This window comes from Megalobrama amblycephala, linkage group LG10 (assembly GCF_018812025.1).
Source record: "Megalobrama amblycephala isolate DHTTF-2021 linkage group LG10, ASM1881202v1, whole genome shotgun sequence".
Taxonomy (NCBI): domain Eukaryota; kingdom Metazoa; phylum Chordata; class Actinopteri; order Cypriniformes; family Xenocyprididae; genus Megalobrama; species Megalobrama amblycephala.
The window spans coordinates 24,604,395-24,630,933 of record NC_063053.1 but is presented as its reverse complement, the minus strand read 5'-3'; the positions used below and the strand labels follow the sequence as shown (position 1 = coordinate 24,630,933).

The 26,539-nt window shown below is 38.4% G+C and overlaps 1 protein-coding gene across 1 annotated transcript in view; it reads left to right on the top strand.

Moving 5' to 3' along the window:
- The first annotated feature begins 17,837 nt into the window (after positions 1-17,837).
- Positions 17,838-26,539, top strand: part of dlk2 (delta-like 2 homolog (Drosophila)) — a 41,287-nt gene continuing 32,585 nt past the window's right edge. Inside the window, exon 1 of the mRNA XM_048205546.1 lies at positions 17,838-18,019. The gene's annotated coding sequence lies outside the window, so the exon portion shown is untranslated. The remainder of the gene's footprint in view (positions 18,020-26,539) is intronic.

The following is a 26,539-nucleotide window of genomic DNA, read 5'->3' as shown; positions in this document are numbered from 1 at the left end:
GCAGGGTATATAGGCTTTCCTGTGGAGTTCACTGCTGAAAAATCCAGCATTGCTGGTCACCAGCATAAGATATGTTTTGCATGCTGGGACCAGCATGAGATGCTGGTTGCTGTTTTGCTGGTCCCCACCAAGACCAGCACTATACCAGCTCTAACCAGCATAAACCAGCCTGGACGATCATGGAATTCATGCCGATTTATAGTGTATTTTTCAGCAGAGTTTAGATCCAACACTAATCAAACACACCTGAACAAGTGTCTTCAGGATTACTAGAAAAGTAAATAGTACTATTATTTTACATAAATTAAAAATAAGACATATAACAAAATAGATACATGAAATTGTGCACTAACCTTCAATATTTTGATGTACATTTAAGCAATATCTTGTTTTTTGTATTAGGTCACACTGGTAGACTTACATTTTTATCTTTTCTGTCTGAGCGGGTAAACCTTTCATTAATATTCCAAACATATTCATCCAGGCGGAAGAACAAAGATTTCCTAATGGTTTGACCCTTGAGCTTCATAATACCTTGAGTACTATAAGTAGTTCATTTCAAAGACTGTGGAAGATCAACACTACAGCTGAACTCTGGGCCCCAGGAGGTCACAGATAACAGCTCTTTCAAAATATTATAACTATTCATGGAATTACAAGCAAGTACAGTTATCATTATTACTCATTTATGTTTCAGGTAAACATTATATAGTATGACATCAACTGAATGAGAGATCCTTAAGTGAAGTACAGTGATCAGATGATTATAGGCAAAGACTATACAGGTCCTTCTCAAAAAATTAGCATATTGTGATAAAAGTTCATTATTTTCCATAATGTAATGATAAAAATTAAACTTTCATATATTTTAGATTCATTGCACACCAACTGAAATATTTCAGGTCTTTTATTGTTTTAATACTGATGATTTTGGCATACAGCTCAAAAAAATTAGCATATTTCATCCGACCAATAAAAGAAAAGTGTTTTTAATACAAAAAAAGTCAACCTTCAAATAATTATGTTCAGTTATGCACTCAATACTTGGTCGGGAATCCTTTTGCAGAAATGACTGCTTCAATGCGGCGTGGCATGGAGGCAATCAGCCTGTGGCACTGCTGAGGTGTTATGGAGGCCCAGGATGCTTCGATAGCGGCCTTAAGCTCATCCAGAGTGTTGGGTCTTGCGTCTCTCAACTTTCTCTTCACAATATCCCACAGATTCTCTATGGGGTTCAGGTCAGGAGAGTTGGCAGGCCAATTGAGCACAGTAATACCATGGTCAGTAAACCATTTACCAGTGGTTTTGGCACTGTGAGCAGGTGCCAGGTCGTGCTGAAAAACGAAATCTTCATCTCCATAAAGCTTTTCAGCAGATGGAAGCATGAAGTGCTCCAAAATCTCCTGATAGCTAGCTGCATTGACCCTGCCCTTGATAAAACACAGTGGACCAACACCAGCAGCTGACATGGCACCCCAGACCATCACTGACTGTGGGTACTTGACACTGGACTTCAGGCATTTTGGCATTTCCTTCTCCCCAGTCTTCCTCCAGACTCTGGCACCTTGATTTCCGAATGACATGCAAAACTGAGCAACAGTCCAGTGCTGCTTCTCTGTAGCCCAGGTCAGGCACTTCTGCCGCTGTTTCTGGTTCAAAAGTGGCTTGACCTGGGGAATGCGGCACCTGTAGTCCATTTCCTGCACACGCCTGTGCACGGTGGCTCTGGATGTTTCTACTCCAGACTCAGTCCACTGCTTCCGCAGGTCCCCCAAGGTCTGGAATCGGTCCTTCTCCACAATCTTCCTCAGGGTCCGGTCACCTCTTCTCGTTGTGCAGCGTTTTTTGCCACACTTTTTCCTTCCCACAGACTTACCACTGAGGTGCCTTGATACAGCACTCTGGGAACAGCCTATACGTTCAGAAATTTCTTTCTGTGTCTTACCCTCTCGCTTGAGGGTGTCAATGATGGCCTTCTGGACAGCAGTCAGGTCGGCAGTCTTACCCATGATTGCGGTTTTGAGTAATGAACCAGGCTGGGAGTTTTTAAAAGCCTCAGGAATCTTTTGCAGGTGTTTAGAGTTAATTAGTTGATTCAGATGATTAGGTTAATAGCTCGTTTAGAGAACCTTTTCATGATATGCTAATTTTTTGAGATAGGAATTTTGGGTTTTCATGAGCTGTATGCCAAAATCATCAGTATTAAAACAATAAAAGACCTGAAATATTTCAGTTGGTGTGCAATGAATCTAAAATATATGAAAGTTTAATTTTTATCATTACATTATGGAAAATAATGAACTTTTATCACAATATGCTAATTTTTTGAGAAGGACCTGTAGAATAACACAAGACGTGTCACTCGTATTGTTTTGAATGGGAGAAAGTGTAGCGCGCAATATGGCGGAATAAGTCCCGCCTTCTAAATAAGAACCAATCGCCGACTGGTAAAGTCATCGCGTCACTTCAGCTGCCGTTAGAATCACCGGTTTCTATAGAAACAGTCAGACTCGCGCCTCCGAAGAGACGCGCATTTAGGTCTGCGCATGCGCATTAGCTTGATCCAGCCTGAAAAATTGTTTTTTTGTCATGATTCGAGCGTTTAGAAACTAAATTTATGAGCCGGTTGTTGTTAGATTTCATTGGTGATTTCAAATATGAAATTTGGAGAATTTGATGCTTCCCCATTCAAAGAGATTGCATGATGCCCAGGATGCCCGAGATGCATTTCAAAAATGGCCGCCGAGTGAAATGACTTGTCTTTAAGGGGCTTTGTTATAAGTACAGTGGGTCTAGGTACAATAGAGCTTGGCAAACTACGTCACTGCGCATTGCATTCTGGGTAGTCGCCGCCATGTTTTAGGTCACGCTCAGGAGCGTACAATGACAATACAAATCACCAGATGAGAAAACGACTGTATTTACGTTAATTTTTTTGAGAGCTGCTTGCACTTGCTTAGAATAAATGGACTAATATTTGAATCTCTTGTGTTCATTCGATCGCCCAGTCGTGTGGCCAGGACACGACACGCATACACTGCCGCCTCCTATCGGACCACAAACAGGACCAACGTGATTTATCTATTGCAGTTTTTAATAACTAAATGGCACCGATATATCTGCCAGATAAAATAATAAACACTTGATCTCAGCCAGCATATCATCATATAGCCCTGATTTCTTCATGTTAAAGCATTAAGGGATAACATAAGAGCATGACCCTCTGTAATGCAGCTCTGAAATGAATTATATTGTGGAGTCGCTACACCAAGTAAGTTTTACTGGACCTAAATAGAATAAATACATAATTTCTTACCGAGACAATCTGAATAATGAATCAGAGGTGTTGCTTTATGAACACGGAGAGTGATCGCAACGAGCTATATCACAAATGACAGTTCTAAACGTGTTTTCGTACATTATTAATGGCGTGAGCACTTACATATTTAAGTGGATCAGAAGTTATTAATCTGTAATAAATACAAATGACAAAGCCACATTTTGTTCAAGTTTATTTTCATTGAGTTTCTAACGCATAATGTGAAAATGCATAACGTGGCTTAATTTACTAAAACAGTGTTATTAACAAACTAAACTTAGTATGCTTTATTAGTTTGGTGTTTACTGTGTACATAAAAGCAGATATGCCCAGAATATGAACGCAACACATTTAACACATACGCATTTTCCTCCCATAAAGAAAACGCTTAATGGACAGTGACTTAATGTGTAATAAGACGCATTTTGTTCATATTCTGGGCTCATCTGCTTTGCTGTACATAGTTTCTATGGGAGGAAAGCGTTTCACGTGAAATTAAACGCGTTGCGTTCAAATTCTGGGCTATTAGTATGATGTTTACTTAAATTACGCCACATTAAGCGTTTTAGAATGTCCCGAAAATGGGACAAAATGGCGCTTCATTTCACATCCGTTTTCCACGCTGGTCAGTATATGCAGATAGTTTATAACACAGCCAGCGTTTACCATTCTAATATGTTTTTAACTGTATAATATAAATTTTAACATCTTCCTCCACTATTTCCCAGTCTCTACTGTACTGACGGTGACCTAAAGTCCCAGAATGCAATGCGTCGCTGACGTCACGTTCCCAGACTCTATAGTCTATTTTTAATACAATACAAATGTTGTCATTACAAAAACTTTTTAATATTATCAGCATAACAATCAGAGTAAAAAGTATTGTACCTTTTGTACTAATAGTGTTATCATAAATAGTTTTCTGAGGGGAGACAATAGACCCAGTAAAACATTACTGGTTGTCTGACAATTGAGATTACCATCATCATAACTGGTAATATTTCAGCAATCATCTCATGTGTGTTTTCTATCAGCCGTTTATAATCAGAAGTAATGATGCCAGATTCACAAATGAATCACTCCTTTGATCTATTTGGTCAAACGAGATTGCGAAAAGGTCTGAAATTGCTTGATTCGGTTTGAATTGTTTTGATTCAAAGTTCACAGTTGCAGCAGTTCCTCTCTCCTAAGTAACTGGATACTTTATACAGAAAACAAAAATAATGCTGGATGACGTATACATTTACCTACAATACACTTAGGAAACAATACTAGCAAATGTCTTGGTTTGATAAGGTAAAGACAATTTCAATCCATATAGACCTTACATAGCTCCAGCCCTTTTCAGCGCTGCACTCGTTGTGTTCTGTCTTCCTGTTTGTATTTCCATAGCATGAAGGTAAGATCTTATGGATTTATAAAAGAACGGCTCATTTTAAAATCTTTCTTGTCTACTTACATTTCTATGACATTCACTTCAAACATTACAATGCTCATGATTACTTTCATTAACTTTACATTAAGAAAATCTTCTTAACCAGCTAATTACTCTTCGACAGCAATGACATAGAAATATACAGAGCTACCACAAATAACGGAAGTTCAAAGACAAATTTTAAGATGGCTGTGCATTCAGAAATTTGTGCTGCATCCCAATTCGCCTACTTATACTATTCCCTAAAAGTACTGTTTTTGTGAAGGAAAACTACATACTTGTGTGTAGCAGAAGAGTATGCATTAATACATTAATGAAATATAATGTGGATAACATTTAATAAATATCTTTTCATCAGGTTAGATACTGATTATTAACCACTCAAACCCATTTATCTTAACCACTCTGCTTAACCGTCGGTCTTGCACATGTGTCATGTTTGTAGCAGTTAGAGTGTGCACGGATATGCACTTCGGATTCTAACCGGAAAAAGTAGACTATCCGGGTATCTCTGGAATACTCATTTCAACATACTACGATTTGGGACACACTAATTCTAATTTCAAATACTATTTAGGATGGATAATATGCAAATTGGGACGCAGCACGTCTTAGACTTGGTACAGAATTTACTAGGGATTCAGATATTGGATTTGACATTGTATAGTTTCTTCAAAGAATACCATTGTATTGCCATGTATAACCGATCAGGCATAACATTATGACCACCTTCCTAATATTGTGTTGGTCCCCCTTTTACTGCCAAAACAGCCCTGACCCGTCGAGGCATGGACTCCACTAGACCCCTGAAGGTGTGCTGTGGTATCTGACACCAAGATGTCAAGCAGATCCTTCAAGTCCTGTAAGTTGAGAGGTGGAGCCTCCATGGATTGGACTTGTTTGTTCAGCACATCCCACAGATACTCGATTGGATTGAGATCTGGGGAATTTGGAGGCTAAGTCAACACCTCAAACTTGTTGTTGTGCTCCTCAAACCATTCCTGAACCATTTTTGCTTTTTTTGGCAGGACGCATTATCCTGCTGAAAGAGGCCACAGCCACCAGGGAATACCGTTTCCATGAAGGGGTGTACATGGTCTGCAAAAATGGTTAGGTAGGTGGTACGTGTCAAAGTAACATCCACATGGATGGCAGGACCCAAGGTTTCCCAGCAGAACATTGCCCAAAGCATCACACTGCTTCCACCGGCGTGACTTCTTCCCATAGGGCATCCTGGTGCCATGTGTTCCCCAGGTAAGCGACGCACACGCACACGGCCATCCACGTGATGTAAAAGAAAACATGGTTCATCAGACCAGGCCACCTTCTTCCTTTGCTCTGTGATCCAGTTCTGATGCTCACGTGTCCACTGTTGGCGCTTTCGGCGGTGGACAGGCGTCAGCATGGACACCCTGACTGGTCTGTGCCTATGCAGCGCCATATGCAACAAACTGTGATGCACTGTGTATTCTGACACCTTTCTATCAGAACCAGCATTAACTTCTTGAGCAGTTTGAGCTACAGTAGCTCATCTGTTGGATCGGACCACACAGGCCAGTCTTTGCTCCCCACATGCATCAATGATCTTGGCCACCCATGACCCTGTCGCCAGTTCACCACTGTTCCTTCCTTGGAGCACTTTTGATAGATACTGACCACTGCAGACTGGGAACATCCCACAAGAGCTGCAGTTTTGTAGATGCTCTGACCCAGTCGTCTAGCCATCACAATTTGGCCCTTGTCAAACTCATTCAAATCTTTGCGCTTGCCCATTTTTCCTGCTTCTAACACATCAACTTTGAGGACAAAATGTTCACTTGCTGCCTAATATATCCCATTCACTAACAGGTGCTGTGATGAAGAGATGATCAGTGTTATTCACTTCAGCTGTCAGTGGTCATAATGTTATGCCTGATCAGTGTATTATGTCAAAATATATGGTATTATTGTGGTACTTTTTTAGGGAAACAGAAGCAAAGAAGTCTTTAGAAGCTTAATTTCTCTTGAATAATTACTCCGCTTATTATCAGTGTTTCCTCTTATAACGCCCCATTTTGCCATACAAATAATCAGTGCAATGGCTCTTCGTAGTACTTACACAGGGGCTATTGATTATGCTACAAGATGGCAGACACTCATTAACTCTCATTACGCAAAACTGCCTGATATCAGACAGCAGCCATCAGTAATCAGGGAGCTGCTCCATTTTGTTCCTCCTTGTGCTGGTTGATCGCTACCCTGCAGTCGTGTAGGCAGCTGCTTTCTGAGGAATGATGTGGTTATTTTTACAAGCAACAATGACAGACAGGTCGATCTCGATAGGGACCTTAGAGACGGCCCCTCAGCATCAGCGTTCTCGCATTCCAACGGGTTGTAGCACAAGTGCAGCTTAATTCGTCATAGGGAAAGACAATACCCACATGAGCCATTTTGTTCAGAACAATGTATTGAAGAACGTCAATGGCGAGCATGACCATCACTTGCAGGGGACTTGCAGCTGCCATTCTCGCTCTGACCCTGGTCCCTCTGTTGCAGCCATCGGTGTTATTTTAGAAGGCCTGTGATATTGGTCTGTCCAAAGGTCCCATCTCTAATGGAACTCTCAGTTAGATTGTGCAGGTCAGCAGGACTGAGAGATAGGCTGCTCATCTTTCAATATATGGTTGTTGACAGATGACAGCATCGGTATAAAAGTAATCTTCTTGTACTTCAGACTTCAAAGGCCAAGAGCCCCATGTCAATCTTGAAATAGGACCTCATTTCATCACCTTCACTGCCACTGAGCAGCACACAAAGACCAGTTGCATTATGGGAACTCCATAAGGAGCAAAACAGGTGCTCAGGTGCAGCTGAATGAAGAAATAAACTTGCCTATAATGTTCAGTGTAAATGCTGAATTTTCCAGACACCAGTGGTGGCTAGACATTATCGTAGAATGTCACAAATGTGTACCTTTCATGTGCTCCCTCATTATATGCAGTTAAATTATGAGCAACTTTGTAATATTGTACATCACAAAAAAATTATACATTTGAAATATGGCAAAAATTGCCTTAGATGCTGGAGCAGGGCTATTCATTTCCGTTCCTGGAGGGCGACGACCAGCAGAGTTTAGTTCTAACTGCAGTCAAACACACCTGCCTGTAATTCTGAAGACCTTGATTAGCTTGTTATGAAGTTTAAACTGAACTTACACTGTACAGGTAGAGGCTATCCAGGAACTCCAGAAGTAGATGAAATTACAAAGGATAACTTAGAGGGTTAGTTCACCTATTAAAATAAAAATTCTGTCATTATTTATGACTTTTGCTGATCTTCGAAACACAAATCAAGATATTTTGAATGAAACCTGAGATACTTTTGTCCCTCCTTTGAAAGTCAATTCCACAAAAGCTTTGACACTTCAAAAAGTTAAAAAAAAAAAAAAAAAAGACATCATCTTTGCTTGACGAGCAAGAACCGGTTTGCGTGTCATGCAAGCACGTTTGAGCCTCCATAAGAACCAATGAGGTTTACGCATCAAGTAGAATTGAGCTTCGTTTACCATTTTTGATGTGCCCCATATGTACTGTATGTGCAGTGATCAATATTTATATGTGAATAAAAGCCTAAATTAATGTGATCGTGTCTCTTCAGAAGAATGGATTAAACTGTTCAGTTCATTTGGATTACTTTTTACAATGTCTTTCTAAACTTTTTGAAGACATCTTTCAGGACTTATTAAAAATATCTTCATTTTTGTTTTGAAGATGAATGAAAGTCTTACTGGTTTGGAATGACTTAAGTATGAGTAAAAGAGGACAGAATTTAAATTTAAATAATATTTGGGTAGGTAATCACTTCCATGGCTCAGTGGGAAGCACTGTTGCCTCACAGCAAGAAGATCCCTAGTTCGAGCCCCAGAGTTAGCAGGTTCTCCCCGTGTCAGCATGGGTTTCCTCTTGGTGCTCCAGTTTCCCCCACACAGTCCAAAGACATGCAGGTTCGGTGGATTGGACATGCCACATTGGCTGTAGGTGTGAATGCGTGTTTGTGTGAGTGAGTCCCAAGCTATGTAATGGGGACGTTTGGGGAAAAACCTAGCAACCTACCCCGGAAAAACAAAATTCATGGACAGTCTTTCGCAAATGGCAAGAGATGGCCATAGAATCACCAAGAGTCAAATCCGACTGAAATGGTAATGTATAGATCGAATCATTTCCATGCTGAAATATGGCCATAACGCCTTCTTGTGAGTTTAACTTGACATTATCATAGAATGTCAAGTTGCCAGCCAGCGCCAGCATTTTGATTATTTTCACAAAACTTTCATGACCCCCAGAAAATTTTCTCAGAAATCGCGTCCATCAACAACCCCAAAGCTTCACAGTCCTGTATCTCTTTATGGGTTCGATATTTCATTTGGTAACCTTAGGTTAGTTTTGATTTATATGCTGTTCAATGTTTGATGTTATCTTACATGAGCATAAGCAATGGTTCTATCAATTTTTTTCTGCTTCTTCTTTGTCTGTGTTTTGATCCAGAGATTCTGCACTCTTTCAGAAGATGTGTAACGGCGCCCCCTACCGTATAACTACCATATAACGGTGAAAACATGGATTGCTGGAAAAATCTATCAATGGTGTGGAAGCATTGTGTCATAAATGATGGAAAATAGTTAATATTAAAGGTGCAGTGTGTAAACTTTAGTGGCATCTAGCGAACTGCAACCAACGGCAGCTCACCCCTTCCTTTTGCAAAAGAGAGGAGCTACGGTGGCCGTCTGGCCGACACAAGTCAAAGATGTCGTCATCTGAGACAGCAGCCAGTCAATCAGTGAGGTTTCTTCCTACTTCTAACAAAGAAGGGTCTCTGCTTCTAATAAACCAGACGACTGCTACTTCTTCTACTACTACTTTGTGCGTATTCAACGTAGTGACGATGCAAGCTGCCTCTAAAAACATGAACGATTTAGAAGAAGAACAGCATAGTGATGAAACGCGCTCTGTAGAGTGTTTGTCCGTTTAGGGCTGCTGTAGAAACATACCGGCGCATGGAGGGGGGATCTGCGGTGTATGAGATAGAAATGATTCATTCTAAAGTAATAAAAACATAATGGTTCATTATGTAAGGTCTTTATACACCACTGAAAACATAGTTATGTATATTATATTGCATTTCTGTCAATAGATCCTCTCAAATTTTACACATTGCACCATGTTAGAACCAATATTGTCTGTTCATTTGTTCGAATCGGTTGAATAAATGATTCAGTGACTTATGTCACTTGGGCTGCATCTGAAATCACAGTCTCTGATTAATTACTTCTTTTGAGTACTTACTTTACGACTCTATATATGAATGTGTGTAGTCAGTCACTTCAGGATTTCATGATTTTGTGATCACAGAATTTAATGCAAAATCTATCAAACTGCACATTATTTGTGGCAGCTTGCATTTTTTATTTCCACATTTTTTTTCCACAAGAAAACCTGAGAGGGCAGGAAACAATGTTAGCTAACTAATAAAAATCCATAATTTACAGTCCAATCTAATTAATCAATACATGTTCAAGTGTCCTGCCTCTCTTTGCATTGCAGTAAATTCCAATGTAAAGTCAGCTGAGATGGACTGACCATACTGAGCACTGGGAAAGCTGGATATATTTATATTTAAAGGAAAGACATGAGGCCTATTTGAATGACAGATAGGGTAATATTTAATATTTCCAAGTGATCTCTCCCAATCATTATCTTTTCTTGTTGCATACCAAAAGGCGTGAGAGGCAGCACAAGCTGTCCAACACTTTGTTTATATTTATGAGAAGCATGTGGGATGATAGTGATACTTTTAAGATACTGTATGTAGTACTAACCCTAATGTATACTGGGGCAAATATCTGCTAGTCACCATAATGCCTGATTTCACCAGTAGTCTAAATTAGATTTAAATAAGTACATAATGTTACTGGATATGCTTTTTTTTTTTTAAATATTTCTAGTCAATGAAATCACTGATAATACTGTTATAAATTGGAAAAAATCAGAAAAAAATATTACAACAATAAATTATATCATTGTTAAATTGTAAAAACATGAAAAAATAATTTATAACATTTAAAATATATAGTATAAATCAGTGTCATTATATACTGATTTAGCAACAAAGTGCAAGGTATTGTGTGTCTAACACAATTCTGTATTTTCAGCAAAACAGAATTATGAGTATTTCTATGGTAGTGTCACAATTGCCATGTGTGTGGGGGAGAAGGCAATTTCAGTAATTATGCTCAAAAGTATTGCAAATGCTGCAAATAACACAACAATTTTTGAGAAAAACCGCAGCAAATTTAGTTATTTTAGGCTGCAAAAATCAGAAAAAGAAAAAACAGTGAAATCCCGGTGGGAATGTGTAATATGAATGTAATCTGGGCATCCTTTTAAGTAGATTCATACTGTCTTCGTTACGTTAAGTACTGTATTATAGTTTCTTTTAGATTGACAGGAACGTTTTGTTTACCTGCTTGACTAGTTTCGGGTACTTCCTGTAGCCTTCGTCAGAAGCGTCACGTGATGTTGCTGTGACGTGTCTTGTAGGCTGCTTGCGCCCCCTACTGTCTGACGCCTTCTCCAGGACCACATCCCAGGTGTGGGATAAGGTGTAGGCTCCCTCGTCCCGGTTCATGGTCCCACCAGACAAACGAGAGCAACAAAAGAGCAAGCAGAACAGGTAAATCTCAAATCGGCCATATCAGATCATTGCAAGAGGGAAAATCATATCATGGACTGGGATAATGCCAGGGTCATCCGGGCTGAAAGTAACAAGTATCACCGCTGGATTAGGGAGGCCATTGAAATTAGGAAACATGCACCACGGACCATGAACCGGGACGAGGGAGCCTACACCTTATCCCACACCTGGGATGTGGTCCTGGAGAAGGCGTCAGACAGTAGGGAGAGCTTGCGCAAAACAACATAAGCAGCCTACAGGCAAAACAACATAAGCAGCCTACAAGACACGTCACAGCAACATCACGTGACGCTTCTGACGAAGGTTACAGGAAGTAGCCGAAACTAGTCAAGCCAGTAAACAAAACATTCTTGTCTATCTAAAAGAAACTATAATACAGTAATCTGGACATACTACATTCGTCATGTTGTTACTCACATGATTCACTGCCATTCACAACCCCTCTCCCGTGGCCTCGTGGGATAGTAAAGTGTCCATTGGATGTACACTTACATAAGAAACTCGCCGGAAGTAGTAGGTCATCCAGGTAATTTTTGTCTACTTTTTTATGAATACTGTGAATTTGAACATACTACTCTTTTTTCACATACTGTTTTTCACATACTGTATACAGTGCAGGGGAAGTAACTGATTACATGTAATCTGGATTACGTGATCAGATTCCAAAAATTAAGTACTTGTAATTGGATTATATTACATTTTAAAATACTCATAATCAGACTACATATTTAATCAGCTCCTGACAAACACATTAATTATTATTTGAATTATCACTCAGTGAGTCTCTTAGCCATGTACAGTATATTGTCTTTGGAAGGCTTTTGTCTTTCAAACACATTAAAATTCAAACAAATTCATGTCATTTCATTTTTACATGCAATGCAGGAATTCCCCAACTTTTTTGTCAGCTGAACCTCTCTTAACCTAATACATTTACTTTAAGTACCCCCTGAGATTTAAGTTATTAAGTTAGGTCAATAATCAAATTACTACTAATAATAATAAATAATCAAATTATGTTCACGTTTCTGTTATGTCGGGTAAACAATGCAGGTAAACAATTTTATCTTTTATTATTATTTAATTACTGAATAGCTTTTCATTAAACTCATGAACCCCCTGCAGTTCCTTCACGAACCCCAGTCTGGGAAACCTGACATAATATAATATTTAATGCACTTCATGTTGTTGATAACAAAGAATGGAATATTTTTTCTTTATCTTTGTATTTTATATCAATATAGTACAAGGTTAACCTATTCAAATCAATGTGGTAAATGAGTTAATCAAAACGTAGTCAGATTTTATTACATTAAATGTGTAATGTAATGAATTACGTTACTAACTACAATTTTTGTCACGTAATTTGGAATCAGTAACCAACTACAATTAGTAAGTAATCTATCCAGTAGTTAGATTACTAACTATCCATTAGTAATCTAATCTATCCACTGACTATATAGTTGGCATGTTTAGATACAGTCTTTTGTTCCTCAATGAATCAGTGTTTTTGAACAAATTGGTTGAGTGAATGATTCAAATAGTTCACTTATAAAGACAGACACTTGTTGTCATAACAATGTAACATGCAGAAAGAGTAAGGAATGCTACTGGGAATGCAGCACTCGGACTAACTGTTGTGTAAATATTTATATATAATGCACTGGGACATAATGGCAATTGACCCTTCGCAAAGACCCCCTTCCCTTAGTTACTGTTGCTTTGTCCGGCAAGCCATAGTGCTGTCACGCCACACAGAGTGAAAAATACATAACGGAGCAAAGAGGACACTGACAACATGTCGACAGACAAGACAGAGCAGGTTACTTATGATATTAAACAAAGTCCCAGCTTTCAAATTCGAAAAGGAAAAAGTTTTGTGGCTCTTTAATGTGTCGTGACAGATCGCAGTAGTGCCTCAGCTTAAGCAGCTCGTGAACCGATCATCTCTTCCTACTAGTTCATTTATAGCATCAAATAAACATGAATGAACATGAGAAGGAATGTTGTTTAAAATATGGAAAGACGTCAGTGCACAACATTTTTCAAGTTCAAGCCCACTGAGGTTAATCTTCTAACTCCTGACTGCTTTGTCGGACAAAATGGCGGATTCAGTGTTATGATTGGTTAGATCGCTTGTAAATCAAACTCCTGGCGAAGGGTCAATTACGCAGATCTCCATTACAGCAAAATTGACTACATTATGGTAATGAGAATTGTTACAGTAACGAGCATATTGTTTACTATAGCTTGTTTTCCAATAACCTTATATTGGTAATCTTGGTAGGGAAATATATTAAACTGAATGTTTTCTGAAATTTATAGATGGTTTAGAGTCCTTTTGTGTTCACACTTTCTCAGCCGCATCTGTCTTCACATGACAAGCTCCCTCCCATCGCCCTGCCCTTAGTTGTCACCTTTTCTGTCTGTATGATTGATTCACAATGTCTTACGAGGCATCTTCACCCCCATCTTCAGTAGTCAGGGATCAGGTGTCTAGTTATTATAAGCGTCTAATGGTGACGCAGACTGCTCTGGGCGTCACAGGGGGAAACACACATGTGAGACTTTCTTCTCTCCTTTGAGTCCAAATCTTGCACTTTTCCAAAATAGCCTGAGGGCGTATTTATACGGGTGTACATCAGAGGCCTGGACGTGTGAACTTGCTGACAACTGCATCTCTGTGAGAAATGGTCTGAGACAGAGGTATGAGGTAATAGCCAGGGCTTGAACATGATGGTGGTGCTCAGTATCTAGTCCTCTATGCTGAAGACTCCTTCTTGGAATCAGACTTCAAATGATTTAAAGCAGACAGATGGTGTGTGCATACATTATCTGTACTTATATCAACAGTTTCATTTAACACTATAACACTAAATCAATCTAAGCTATCTCTATTCACTGCCAAACATGGAAAATAAACTGTGGGAAACAGTCAGTGGGGAGTCAAAAATGGGTCAAACAGACCCAATAGAAAGTTGCAAACTTTTTATTCTCCTGTTCACATAATGTAGTTTTCTCAAAGAGTTGCCTTAAAGGATTAGTTCACTTTTAAATAAACTTTTCCTGATAATTTACTCACCCCCATGTCATCCAAGATGTTCATGTCTTTCTTTCTTCAGTCGAAAAGAAATTAAAGTTTTTGATGAAAACATTCCAGGATTATTCTCCTTATAGTAGACTTGAATGGGCACCAGACAGTTGAGGGTCAAAATTAGTTTCACTGCAGCTTCAAATTGTTCAAAACAATCCCAGATGAGAGGTAAGGGTCTTATCTAGTGAAACCATCGCTCATTTTCTGAAAAAAATTGGAAAAAATTATATAAGTTTTAACCAGAAATGCTCATCTTGAACTAGCTCTTCTTCTTCTTCTTCTTCTTCTCTATTTGAATTCCAGCAGTGTAGACACTGCTAAGCGTATTACTGACCTCCACAGGCCAAAGTTTGAAAATAATTTTCAATTTTTTTCAGAAAATGAGCACTGGTTGCACTAGATAAGACCCTTATTTCTCATCTGGGATCGTGTTGAACAATTTGAAGCTGCGGTGAAACTAATTATGACCTTCAACTGTTTGGTGCCCATTCAAGTCTACTATAAGGAGAAAAATCCTGGAATGTTTTCATCAAAAACTTTAATTTCTTTTCGACTGAAGAAAGAAAGACATGGACATCTTGGATGACATGGGGGTGAGTAAATTATCAGGAAAAATTTATTTAAAAGTGGACTAATCCTTTAACCATTAAAACTATATTTTTCAAGTATAATTTGTGATTATAGTATTATATATATATTAGGGGTGTAATGGTACACTTGCATGACAGTTCGGTACCACAAACCTCTGTATTGCAGTCACAGCTCGGTACGGGTTCGGTACAGCAAGGGGGAGAAAACTAAACGTAAAATTGCTTTTTTGTTTTATTAATCTGTGTTTTTTTTTTTTTTTAAACAAATGTGCCTCTGTGTTTAAATAAATTAAATTATAATTAAAATTGTCTTAAGGACAAAAAAAATCTATCTCTGCTAATGCTGGGAGCCCTTTCTTGCACATTACTATAATATTAAAGGTTACAATTAACAACAGAGCCCAAACTATTAAATTCAGTTGTTATTTATTTTTTTATATATAATAATAATCAACACTCAAATAAAAAAAACAAGTAAATTGCAAATAATGCATAATCAAATTATAAAGTTGATTTTCTACTCCAATTAATTTTTGAAATATTATCATTTATACAGTTACTGTCATAACTTGTTTTCATGACAAATTTATTTAAGCATACATTAAAGGTGCCCTAGAACCAGTTTTTACAAGATGTGTAAAAACTGGTTCTAGGGTTCTAAATGTGTCTGTGAAGTTTCAGCTCAAAATACCCCATAGATTTTTTTTTTTATTAATTTTTTTAACTGCCGATTTTGGGGCATCATTAACTATGCACCGATTCAGGCTGCGGCCCCTTTAAATTTCAATTTTTTATTCTAGGGCACCTTTAAATAATCAAGACATTAATAACAGGTAAAGTAAATATAAAATAAATATTTAAGCTAATATAGTGCATATATTTAGTGAAATGTTCATTTCTCTAGTGAACTAACATGCTGTGGACACTAAATGACTTGCCTGAGGTAAATGTAATTCTACGTGAGATATTATTCTCAAGGAGTTTTATCAATGTCTTTCCACAGTTGAAAGACTGGTAAACATATGCTGCGTCCCAATTCGCCTACTTATACTACGCCCTAAAAGTATGTACTCTTTCTGTGAACAAAAAGTACATACTTTTGAGTGTGTAGCAAAAGAGTAGACAAGCTTTGGGATATACTATCACATCATACAATCGCGTCTTTTCTCTCTGTCGCATCCTGTCACCGTAAACTGGCATGTCAATCATCTTACATCCTCCACATTTCATTTAGCTAATTTCCTACCGTATCGGAGAGAAATGCAGCACATTGATCTGCAGTGGAGATCAGATTGCAGTTCAGTTTCCATGTTATTGTTTTGGTCCGTTTACACAAAAATGCGAAAAACGGAGACTTTCGAAAATGCTGCAGAACCCATTTTGGTTTGAAAACTCTGTGGGGAGTAAACCGGAGTAGAGTAAATTACAGGTGTAACCGTTGCAAAAGTTATGCGTTTTAAAACGAAAGCGCACTACTATAAACACAGCCTAATATACATCGCTATGCTACATAAATAATGGAGAATATTAAGGGTAACCCATTACAAGAAACATGAGTTATGTAATCAGATTACTTTTTTAAAGTAACGAATAAAGTAATGTATTGCTTTTAAATGTACAACAAAGTATCTGAGTTTGTTTGAGCTGCGCCCTCTACTGTACAGGCGTGAATTCGCATTTCCTTCAGCCTGAGGCTTATTCACTTCACTTTTGATGTGAAAGGGCCTATGCATTTGTCAAAAATAGCTATAACTTGTTTAGTTATTAAACAACAAACAAGCAACACAGCCCAGATGAGAAAAGCAATGCAAAAGTAACTTAACGCATTACTTTCCATAAAAAGTAACTGAGCAACGCAATTAGACACGTTTTAGGGAGTAATGCAATAATGTAATACATTACTTCTAAAAGTAACTTTCCCCAACACTGAGAATGGATCCTTTTTGCCTGTGAAATTTCGTTAATGTGAACACACCTTAAGGCAAATTACGACTGGAACTTCACTTTTGTATGGCAAGAAATGGCTTGAATTTAACAGATCCCAAGATCATCAGAAGGAATAGTTATAGTAATAGTTAAAGAATAGTTAGTTAAATTCATAGATAAATTACTAGAATTATAAATAGATTAACTTTAGGGCATACATTGTAATGGCAAATTGATTACAATATTAGCAAAATAATAGTTTGAGATTACTGAGAGCAGTGTAACATTTAAATTGAATTCAAACTGTATTTAAACAGCTCTGGTCATGTGATCATTTACATCATCCATGTAAAATACGGTAGATCAACAACCACATTTGACTGGTGGGATTATTAACTCTAGCCTGGTTTTATCACTACCTGATTTCATTCACAGACGCATTTCAGATCCATAACTCCACCTTCATTTTCAGTGGCTGTCACTCAATAGTGTGTGAAATCAGAGATCTGATAGCCTATATATCTCCTTACACGTTCCCTTATATGACGATGAACTGCCTAAATCATGACTGCGTTCAGTGCGTGACTATAAGACTAATATTGTTCAGCTCTAAGCACATTTATCAGGCACACTGAGATCTATAAATGTTGGCCTTTACGTGTCTCACACATTGGCAATGTCACATCTGCATTATCATTTAATATCAGTGTGACGTTTGGAAGAGGATCGGCCAACAGACAGGTGGTTCTGAGCATACAGTTGCACTCGAGAGCAAGCTGAAGAAGCTGATATATTGCAGCAGGCAATAAACAGCCTCAGAGAGTTTTTGTTGCTGTCATAGAGGAGTGTGATGGTGATCTGGAGGACAAAGAGGATCTTTTGGGACTGCCGGGTTAAGGTTTCCCTCAATTTACACTCGAGTGCAGGTAAATGTTTTCGCTTTTTGAGCTTGTGGCATTTAAACATAATTGAACGCTTTAAAGCAAGCACAGACACGTGTGCTAAAGCAAAACTGTTTGGCGTATGATGAGAAGAAAGTAAAAAAGGCTTTCTTCATCACACTATTTTAGAAATGGATTCACCAGATATTTATTTATAAATCATTAAATGCTATGAAATGTTACTAATTGTTTGATCTCTTGAAAAAAAAAAAAATAATAATAATGACAGTGTTTAACATAAGCTAAAAGACAGGATACCAAACTCTGAGATGCAGATAAATGGTCTGAACATTACAGAGCTCACTTTAACCTGTGACAGTCTGGTCTAGTTTGGAAAACTAACCCATGTGACATTAAAAAACAATCAATTATAGTTTGTTTTGATGTGCTGTTTAAGGGTGAGTTTATCTGGAATAGTTGATAGTGTCAAAGTTTGACTTTTTATCATGTTAGTTGTGAATGAAAATAATGAAAAAGCATCTTTTTTGTGTGTGTACTTCTGGGGCTGTATGCGTCAGCCTAGCAACTGCTATTAAGATTGCTGTGGTCATGTGATTTGAGACTAAGCTGACCCTTTAACAAACCAGGAGTGTGTTTCCCAAAGCCAGCTATGGTCGCAAGTTCGGTTGAGTTATGTTGGTAATGATGGAACTTGCTGAGATATCATAATCAAAATGACTATTAAAGTAATACTGGGTTAAAAACAACATAAGTTGGGTTGAAAATGGACAAACCCAGAAATTGGGTTGTTTTAACCCAGCGAATGGGTTAAATGTTTGTCCAACCTGCTGGGTAGTTTTATTTAACGCAACTATTGTTTAAAAATGACTGTATTGCTCGCTTAAAATGAACCCAAAGTGTGTTGGAAATTAACATTTATTAATATATTTAATGCGTAATAATTAAACATTTATTAAATTGCTTATTAATAAATGTTTACCTCTTGATTATTATTGTTGCCTCTAGTAATTATGTGTCTGATTTTTAATTTTCAACCTATTTTAGGCCAGCCATACAGTATTTTTTAAACAATAGTTGGGTTAAATAAAACTACCCAGCAGACTGGGTGAACATTCAACCCAATCACTGGTTTAAAACAACCCAAATGCCGGGTTTGTCCATTTTCAACACAACTTGGGTTGTTTTTAACCCAACATTTTTTAGAGTGAAAGTTTTTAAGTTATATATATATATATATATATATATATATATATATATATTTATGTGTGTGTGTGTGTGTGTGTGTGTGTGTGTATACAGTCAAACCAAAAATTATTCAGACATTTTTGATATTTTTAATATATTTTTACTAGTGGGTGCAGGACAATATATTTCATTTATGTAAGTGAGGATAGCTAAATAAAGTAAACTGTGACATATTATAACCAAAAATTCTTCATACAGTGGACTGCCAGTAAAATTGATAAAAAATTTGGAAACAAAAATTATTCAGACACTTTGACCTGACCATGTTTTGCTTAAGTGTTATCTGACATAATTAAGACTATTTTTTTCTGACACAGTTTAACTCTGAGATCGTGTCATATTTTATGATCTTTTTTTAAGTGAATAAACTGTATTAATGAATGAAATGTTCAAAGTGTCTGAATAATATATATATATATATATATATATATACACATACGCCATATGTTCCTGCTGTACAAGAATGAATAATGTAGTCCATCTCACTGTGGAGGGAAAGATCAAATGTCAAAGGCTCCATAGATGTCGTGTATGCAGTACTTAGTACACACAGCATTCAGTCATATTTGATCAAGACAAGCTTTGAAAGTCTGTCTTATTCACTCTTCAGCATCGTTTAGCCTCAGAAGGGAAGAGGACATCGGTCAATACACTTAAATGTTCACATGGTTAGTAAGTATTGGTCAATGTCTCCTCACTGAATTGCTTCTGAAAGGGTTGAATTGATCTTTTAAAGAGCACTCTTAATGATTACATTAAAACTGATTTGTAGGCTTTAAGCGCACAGCACTATCCTGGGAAAATGAGTTTCAAGGGTACTCATAAAAAATTAAACCCTACCAAAAACAGTTTATTTTTCTCTATACAGTTTTGTTTTAGTCCTCAATTGAATCTGAACTGTCTAAGACTAGTACAGGCAGTCTGAGACACACAGTGGTGCTTGAATTGTAGCGCTGCCTAATGTCAACATTATTATACCCTCGCTTAAGGTTTGTTAGTTCAACTGTCGAAGTTCATGCACCGCATCACGCAACTGTCCTCGGAGACACTACAAGCTGGTTGGGGTGGAAAGGTCAAGTACATAGTAATCATAAATCAAAAACTCTGATGTTTCCAAGGAAAGGAAGCTCAAGTTACAGAGTAGGCTGTTTTGCTTGACACTCAGCTGTATCCAAGTGCACACATTATCACACGACCCAGTCAATGTCATTTAGTTGTCAATATTGAGCAATATTGCAAAGTGATGCAATTGCAATGACATATGAATTACATTTTGAATCCTACATCTTGAATTTTTTAAACGGTTCAATAACCATAAATTCATAAAATTTTGCTCATAAGCAGCGTAACATGGGTTCGTCCATTCAGTCATACATGTGTGCAGCGTTTGACATTTTCCTGCTAAAGTGAATGATGTAGAGTGTGTGACGACATAAAGTCCAAAGTATTCTTCAGTATTTTTTTTTTTTTTTTTTTTCTAGAGATTTTGGATTATTGCCATCACATTGTAAGAAAGCTCACCAAAACAAGCAAATCAAACTTTGTTGTGTTATACCAAAATACACAGAATATGTACAAAATTGCTTTCTCATACGCTTACTTTCCTGCTTGGTTCTTACTTTTTCATTGAAAAACGGTAACGTTTCGAGGCTGACCTTGTGATCTTGTGATATAAATATTTCACGATTATCGATATTACGCAAAAACTAATACTAGGTTAACTAATGTAAGAAAAAGGTCCTCAAAGACAAGTAAACAGTCAGCAATACATGACAAAAAATGACTGAGCTACACCTGTTTGAAGTCGATACAGTCAGCAAAGTCAATTTTGAGAAAAATCGAGTTAAAGTTTTCTGAAGATTCCAAAACAAAATCACCTAGCAACCATACCTTAAAATCCCTGGAAATACCATCAAATTTGGCACAAACCAAGTCAAAACCCATATCTATAGGAAAAAAATATTAATTCAACTTTTTTTTCTATGATTCCACAATTGTTTGATTAACATTAATGAAACAGACAGCCTATAGCCTATAGTTAAGACCTATTACACAGATCTTGTGATGTTACACATCAGATGTTTTTCCCCAACAATTAACCAAATGTTCACTTAAGACATAACATTTGCGTAAATACTCTCCAAGAATACTCTTCTGTGTATATATGTATATCGGTATCGCTCGCTGTCTGAGGCGTCTTTGTGTGCGCGCTTCGGATCTGTCAGTCAGCATGAGAAAGATCGTTTTGTTTACATCAGCATGAGTTTGAAAATCACATTTCATTGGTTCAGACTCATGTCAGCAAGAATGCATTGGAATGCTGCGCTTTAAAACGATACCAAACTTGTGCTGAGGGATGCAACAGTCGTCGAGAAGCGAGCAGAGAAAAACAGCATTTTTCATGATCAAAGGAAAGGTACTCCTCTCAGAAAACATACAAATAAAGATACTTTTAGATGTTTAATTGCTATTTGGAGCATTGGGATTGCTAGATGAGGGCTTAATGAACTCATTTTTGTGAAACCTCAATTTCGACTAAAACTGACATTTTTCACTTGTTTTGCCTGTAGCTCGAAATTAGCCAGTGCGCATTCTGACTCATTTTGCCAGCACGGGTCACAAATATAGATTAATCCTTATTAAAGCTACTTAAGTTATTCAGTCAAGATCAGTGAGTGATTTTCCTTTGTCATTTGTCGTTTGACTATATCATTAGTGACAGACTGCAGCAGGTTTATTAGGCTGCTGTCACTTTAAGAGCTAATGCACTGATCCAGTATACCATTACACACACGTTTTCTTTCTCAACTGTGTACATTTACTTGAGACATAACCCACTGTGTTTACATGAATACTCTCCAAAAAGGCATTTTGATATTGTGTGTACACATTTAGGCACGTATGTATCTCAAGCCCATCCGCGTTCGGTTCCGACTTGGAGCACGTGCGCAGAAAGCTGCCTGGGGGACAGTGTCTCTTTTGCGGCTTAATGCGCTTTTAATAACACCATTCAATATCAAACACATCCCGCGGTTTAGCAACAGTAGACTGCATTTTACAGCACTCACTTATTTGGCTGATTTGGATGTTAAGTTTGGGCTTTTAGGGAGGAACGAAAGTGCACCACTGTGAAGGAAGGTTTCCTTCACAATAGTCATTTTACCTTGATTATCTTGTTTTCATAATCATTGGAAACCAAAACCAAAGTTTGAAAATCAATTCCGATTAATCACACAGCCCTATACCAGGTGTAAACAGGTTCTGTTTTTGTCTTGCTCTTCATTTACCAATGGTTAAATAAGAAAAAACGCCTTTTAGAAAAGCAACAAATGCTGAACTACAATACTTTGAATGTTAGGAGGCCATCTGAATTCAGGACAAACAGATTACGAGGGCTGGGCTCATACATAACAGGCCACAAAAAAAGGGTGTGTGTATTCTTGTCATCCACGGACTTCAAGGTTTCAAATGCCCACTGGCCTTTGTATTCTTCTCTAGCCTCAGCTGCTCAAGGGTCAAGGCTGCCGCTAGTGTGGAATGTGTGTTGTTCTCTGTGCATCTCCATTCTCATCCCAGCATAAACAGGCATGCATTTTGTACCAGGTGGTTGGAGAAGCACCTCAGTACCACATTTCTAAGAGTCATTCAATACTAAAGCCATCAAGGTCTTAGCCTCCTGATGGATTGCTCTCAACCGTGCATTGTGTACAGATTACTAGCAGTTAGAGAAGAAGGCATCCCGCAGCTGCACTATACATCTAAATGTGCAACCTCTCAACCCCTCAACCGCCAGCTATTTCAGAGTCACCACCCATCCTGGTCAAAATTAGCTCAAGCCACCCTCTTTCCAGACGACACAATCTCCCAATATGCCTCTCCGCCTCCAGTTAATGTAACAATGAGCTCTAAGATTAGGTTACAACAATGGGGCCACATCCCTTGGGCCATGGACCAATCACAATGCAGACACGAGAAGAAGAAGTCCGAGGGCATTGACCATGGTGCAATAGGTGCTCCAATCACTATCCAGAAATGCGTGAGAGGAGCAGGGCATCCCAACTATGGAACGTTAATTCTCACCGCAAGAGTGTTGCACAGTGGAGGAAGGGTGCTAATGACCTGAGTGGGATCTTCTTACAAAACAAATATCTTTAAAGTGCGAAGAAAAACTTTAAACCTTTCATTGCTTTAGCACGGGGAGTGTCCAGTCCTGTTTCCAACAGTAATTAGCACTAGAGCAGGGGTGGCTAACGTCTGTCCTGGAGAGCCACAGTCCTGCAGAATTTTACCCCATCCCTAATCAAACACACCTGAACAAGCTTTTCTTAAGGGTTACTAGCCAGCTACTACAGGCAGGTGATATTTTATCAGGGTTGGAGCTAAACTCTGAAGGACTGTGGCTCTCCAGGACCGCCGTTGGCCACCCCTGTGCTAGAGTTAAAGCTGCATTCACGCCATGTCATAATTGCCGTAATTTCCCAATGACAACATTTAACATTCTATTTGGAGCTTTTCACATACTAGGACTGCAAATTATGCGTTTCTATGGCAATACTTTCAACACCTAAATAAATCTGCAGCAGTCACACTCCACACCTGTAAGACCTTCATTAATCTTTGGAACACAAATTAAGATATTTTTGACGAAATCCGAGAGGTTTCTGACTCCTCCATAGACAGCAATTTAATTACCACAGTCAAGGTCCAGAAAGGTACTAAAGACATCGTTAAAATCGTTCAACCTTAATTTTGTGAAGTGCTAAGAATACTTTTTGTGCGTAAAAACAAAAATAACAACTTCATTCAACAATATCTTCTCTTCTGCGTCATTCTCCTACGCTGTTTGGGTTCAGTGCTTCCAGGTTCTACATCAGAACGTCAGCTCAGTATTGGCTGGCATCTGCATCAGCATCACACACATGCCTCATGCTGATCATGTGACCAGCATCGGCCAATACTGAGTCGGCGTTCGGATGTAAACATGGAAGCCTTTCCTGTCTATTCAATGTAAACAGCGTAGGAGACTGACGGGAGAGATGAAATTGTTGAATAAAGTAGTTATTTTTGTTTTGTTTTTGCGCACAAAAAGTATTCTCGTCATTTCATAACATTAGGGTTGAACCACTGTAGTCAAGTGGACTATTTTAACGATGTCTTTACTACTTTTCTGTACCTTGAAAGTGGTGGCTAAATTGCTGTCTATGGAGGAGTCAGAGAGCTCTCGGATTGCATCAAAAATATCTTCATTTGTGTTCCGAAGATGAACGAAGGTCTTACGGGTTTGGAACAACATGAGGGTGAGTAATTAATGACAGAAATTTCCTTTTTGGGTGAATTCAACCTTTAAGGTTGAACCACTGCAGTGACGTCGACTTGGCTCGGCTCGAGCCGAGCCGAGTCAACATCGGTGGTTCAACCTTAAAGGGTTAGTTCACCCAAAAAGGATCTGTACCATACAGTGGAAAAGTGCCATATGTTGCATTCTATGGGGGATAAAAAACCTCTCGGATTTAACAAAAATGTTGTGTTCCAAAGATGAACAAAGGTCTTATGGGTTTGGAACAACATGACAGATTTAATGAATTAATGACAGAAATTTCATTTTTGGGTGAACTAACCCTTTAAATTCTGTTAGAGCTAAACTTTAGCATCTCTAACTTCCAAGATCTAGGACGCTTTATGTCACTGTGCTTTCCTTTAAGTCTTTTTGATGATTGCACTTTATTTTACAATATGTACATTTACAGTGTACTCAGTAAAAGAAATTACTGAGTTATGTCAGGAATCAACATGGATTTAACATGGGTTAAAATTAGGTTTAGGGTTAGTACCTAGTTTTAACAGTTATTGTAATTACTATGTGCATATGTACATGCAAACATGACTGTAAAATGAAGTGCTACTTTTTCAGACTACTTCTATACCTGAGTGTTTGAGTCAACTGGGTGTCCAGTTGCCCAGGTCCAGTTGCTCTAACATTCTGTGTCGGGTTTCGGTCAGTGTAGCTTTATTGCTTCCACCTATCAAGGAGAGCTTACAAGGGATTGGGGCTCAGCACACAGTCAGATGTCAAGCGGATTAGGAGGGCTCTGAGACCTCGGGTCTTCATCATAAAAAAATGATCCTGTATGTCAAGACAAGGGAACCAGTTTACCTCTCACAGTGGACTGCTCTCGCCTCACAAAGGAGCCTTAGAGATTGAAATGAATTGCCAAGCTCGCTTCCATTTAATAAATTGAGTCTTTGAACACTTTGCCTTGAAGCCGGTGCTGGAAATACCTTGCAGCCTCAAGGGACTGTAGAAGATTAAGTTGGACTCTGGCTGCTATAAGACAACTACAGCACCCCTAGAGCGGAAAATCAATTTTTCAACTTATGGACTTCAGGAATAACATTAAATTGGTCAGGAAACAACCTGGATAGATTGAATTTGACCTGTGCAGGATGGCAAGTAAGGATGTGCACAAGGTTCTCAACATCTACAACAGGGATTAGGAACTTTATCTTTCAAATTCTTGTGTAACTCTCAGAGCAAAAATAGCCTTCTAGTTTGCCTGAGTGGAGAAAGGGCTATTTTATCAAGGGGTTCATTTAACACTGCTTCAATCTGACAACCGGACAACGTGCCTGGTGACAGAGTATACGAACGTGTGCCTCGGCTTTAAGTGAAGTCCTCTGGGGTGTGAGCTGCCCCGTGAGTCAGAGCCACAGGGCAGGGCGAGAGGCTGTGAAGTGCGTGGACGCGTGCGCCGCCTTGTTCTCCATCTGAGAGGGAGGTTTAGGGTGAAGGGAAGGTCAAGCAGCCCCTTCTTCATGCTGTCTGCAACTTAGACACATGCCGAAATAACTTCAAAGACAGACGCCCAGCATACACTAGATGAAGACAGGGGGACAAGCCTCACAGGCAGAAAAGATCAACACAGAGAGCCGTTCAGTGGATCTTAGCTCAGCCTGATACTCACATAAGAAGAAGCACCAGGCTCAGGCTATAAGAAAGGGTAGGTGAAAAAACATTTATTTGGGAATGTGTTTCTAATTATTTTTTCTCAATTGCTGTGGCTCAATTCTCAAATGAGACTTTTTTTACTCAAAACAATAAGTTCAGGTCTCTGAGCAATTAGTTTCTTGTTCACCTCAGATTTGAATTTTTTATTGATTTAAGCAATTTGCACATCTACAATTTCCACAATGACTAAACGCAAATGGCTTGTTGATCAAAACTAATGAGTTGATTCTCACACTCAAAAAAATGAATTGTTGGATTTACTTAAAAAAGCAGCGTCAAGTGGTTCCACGCAA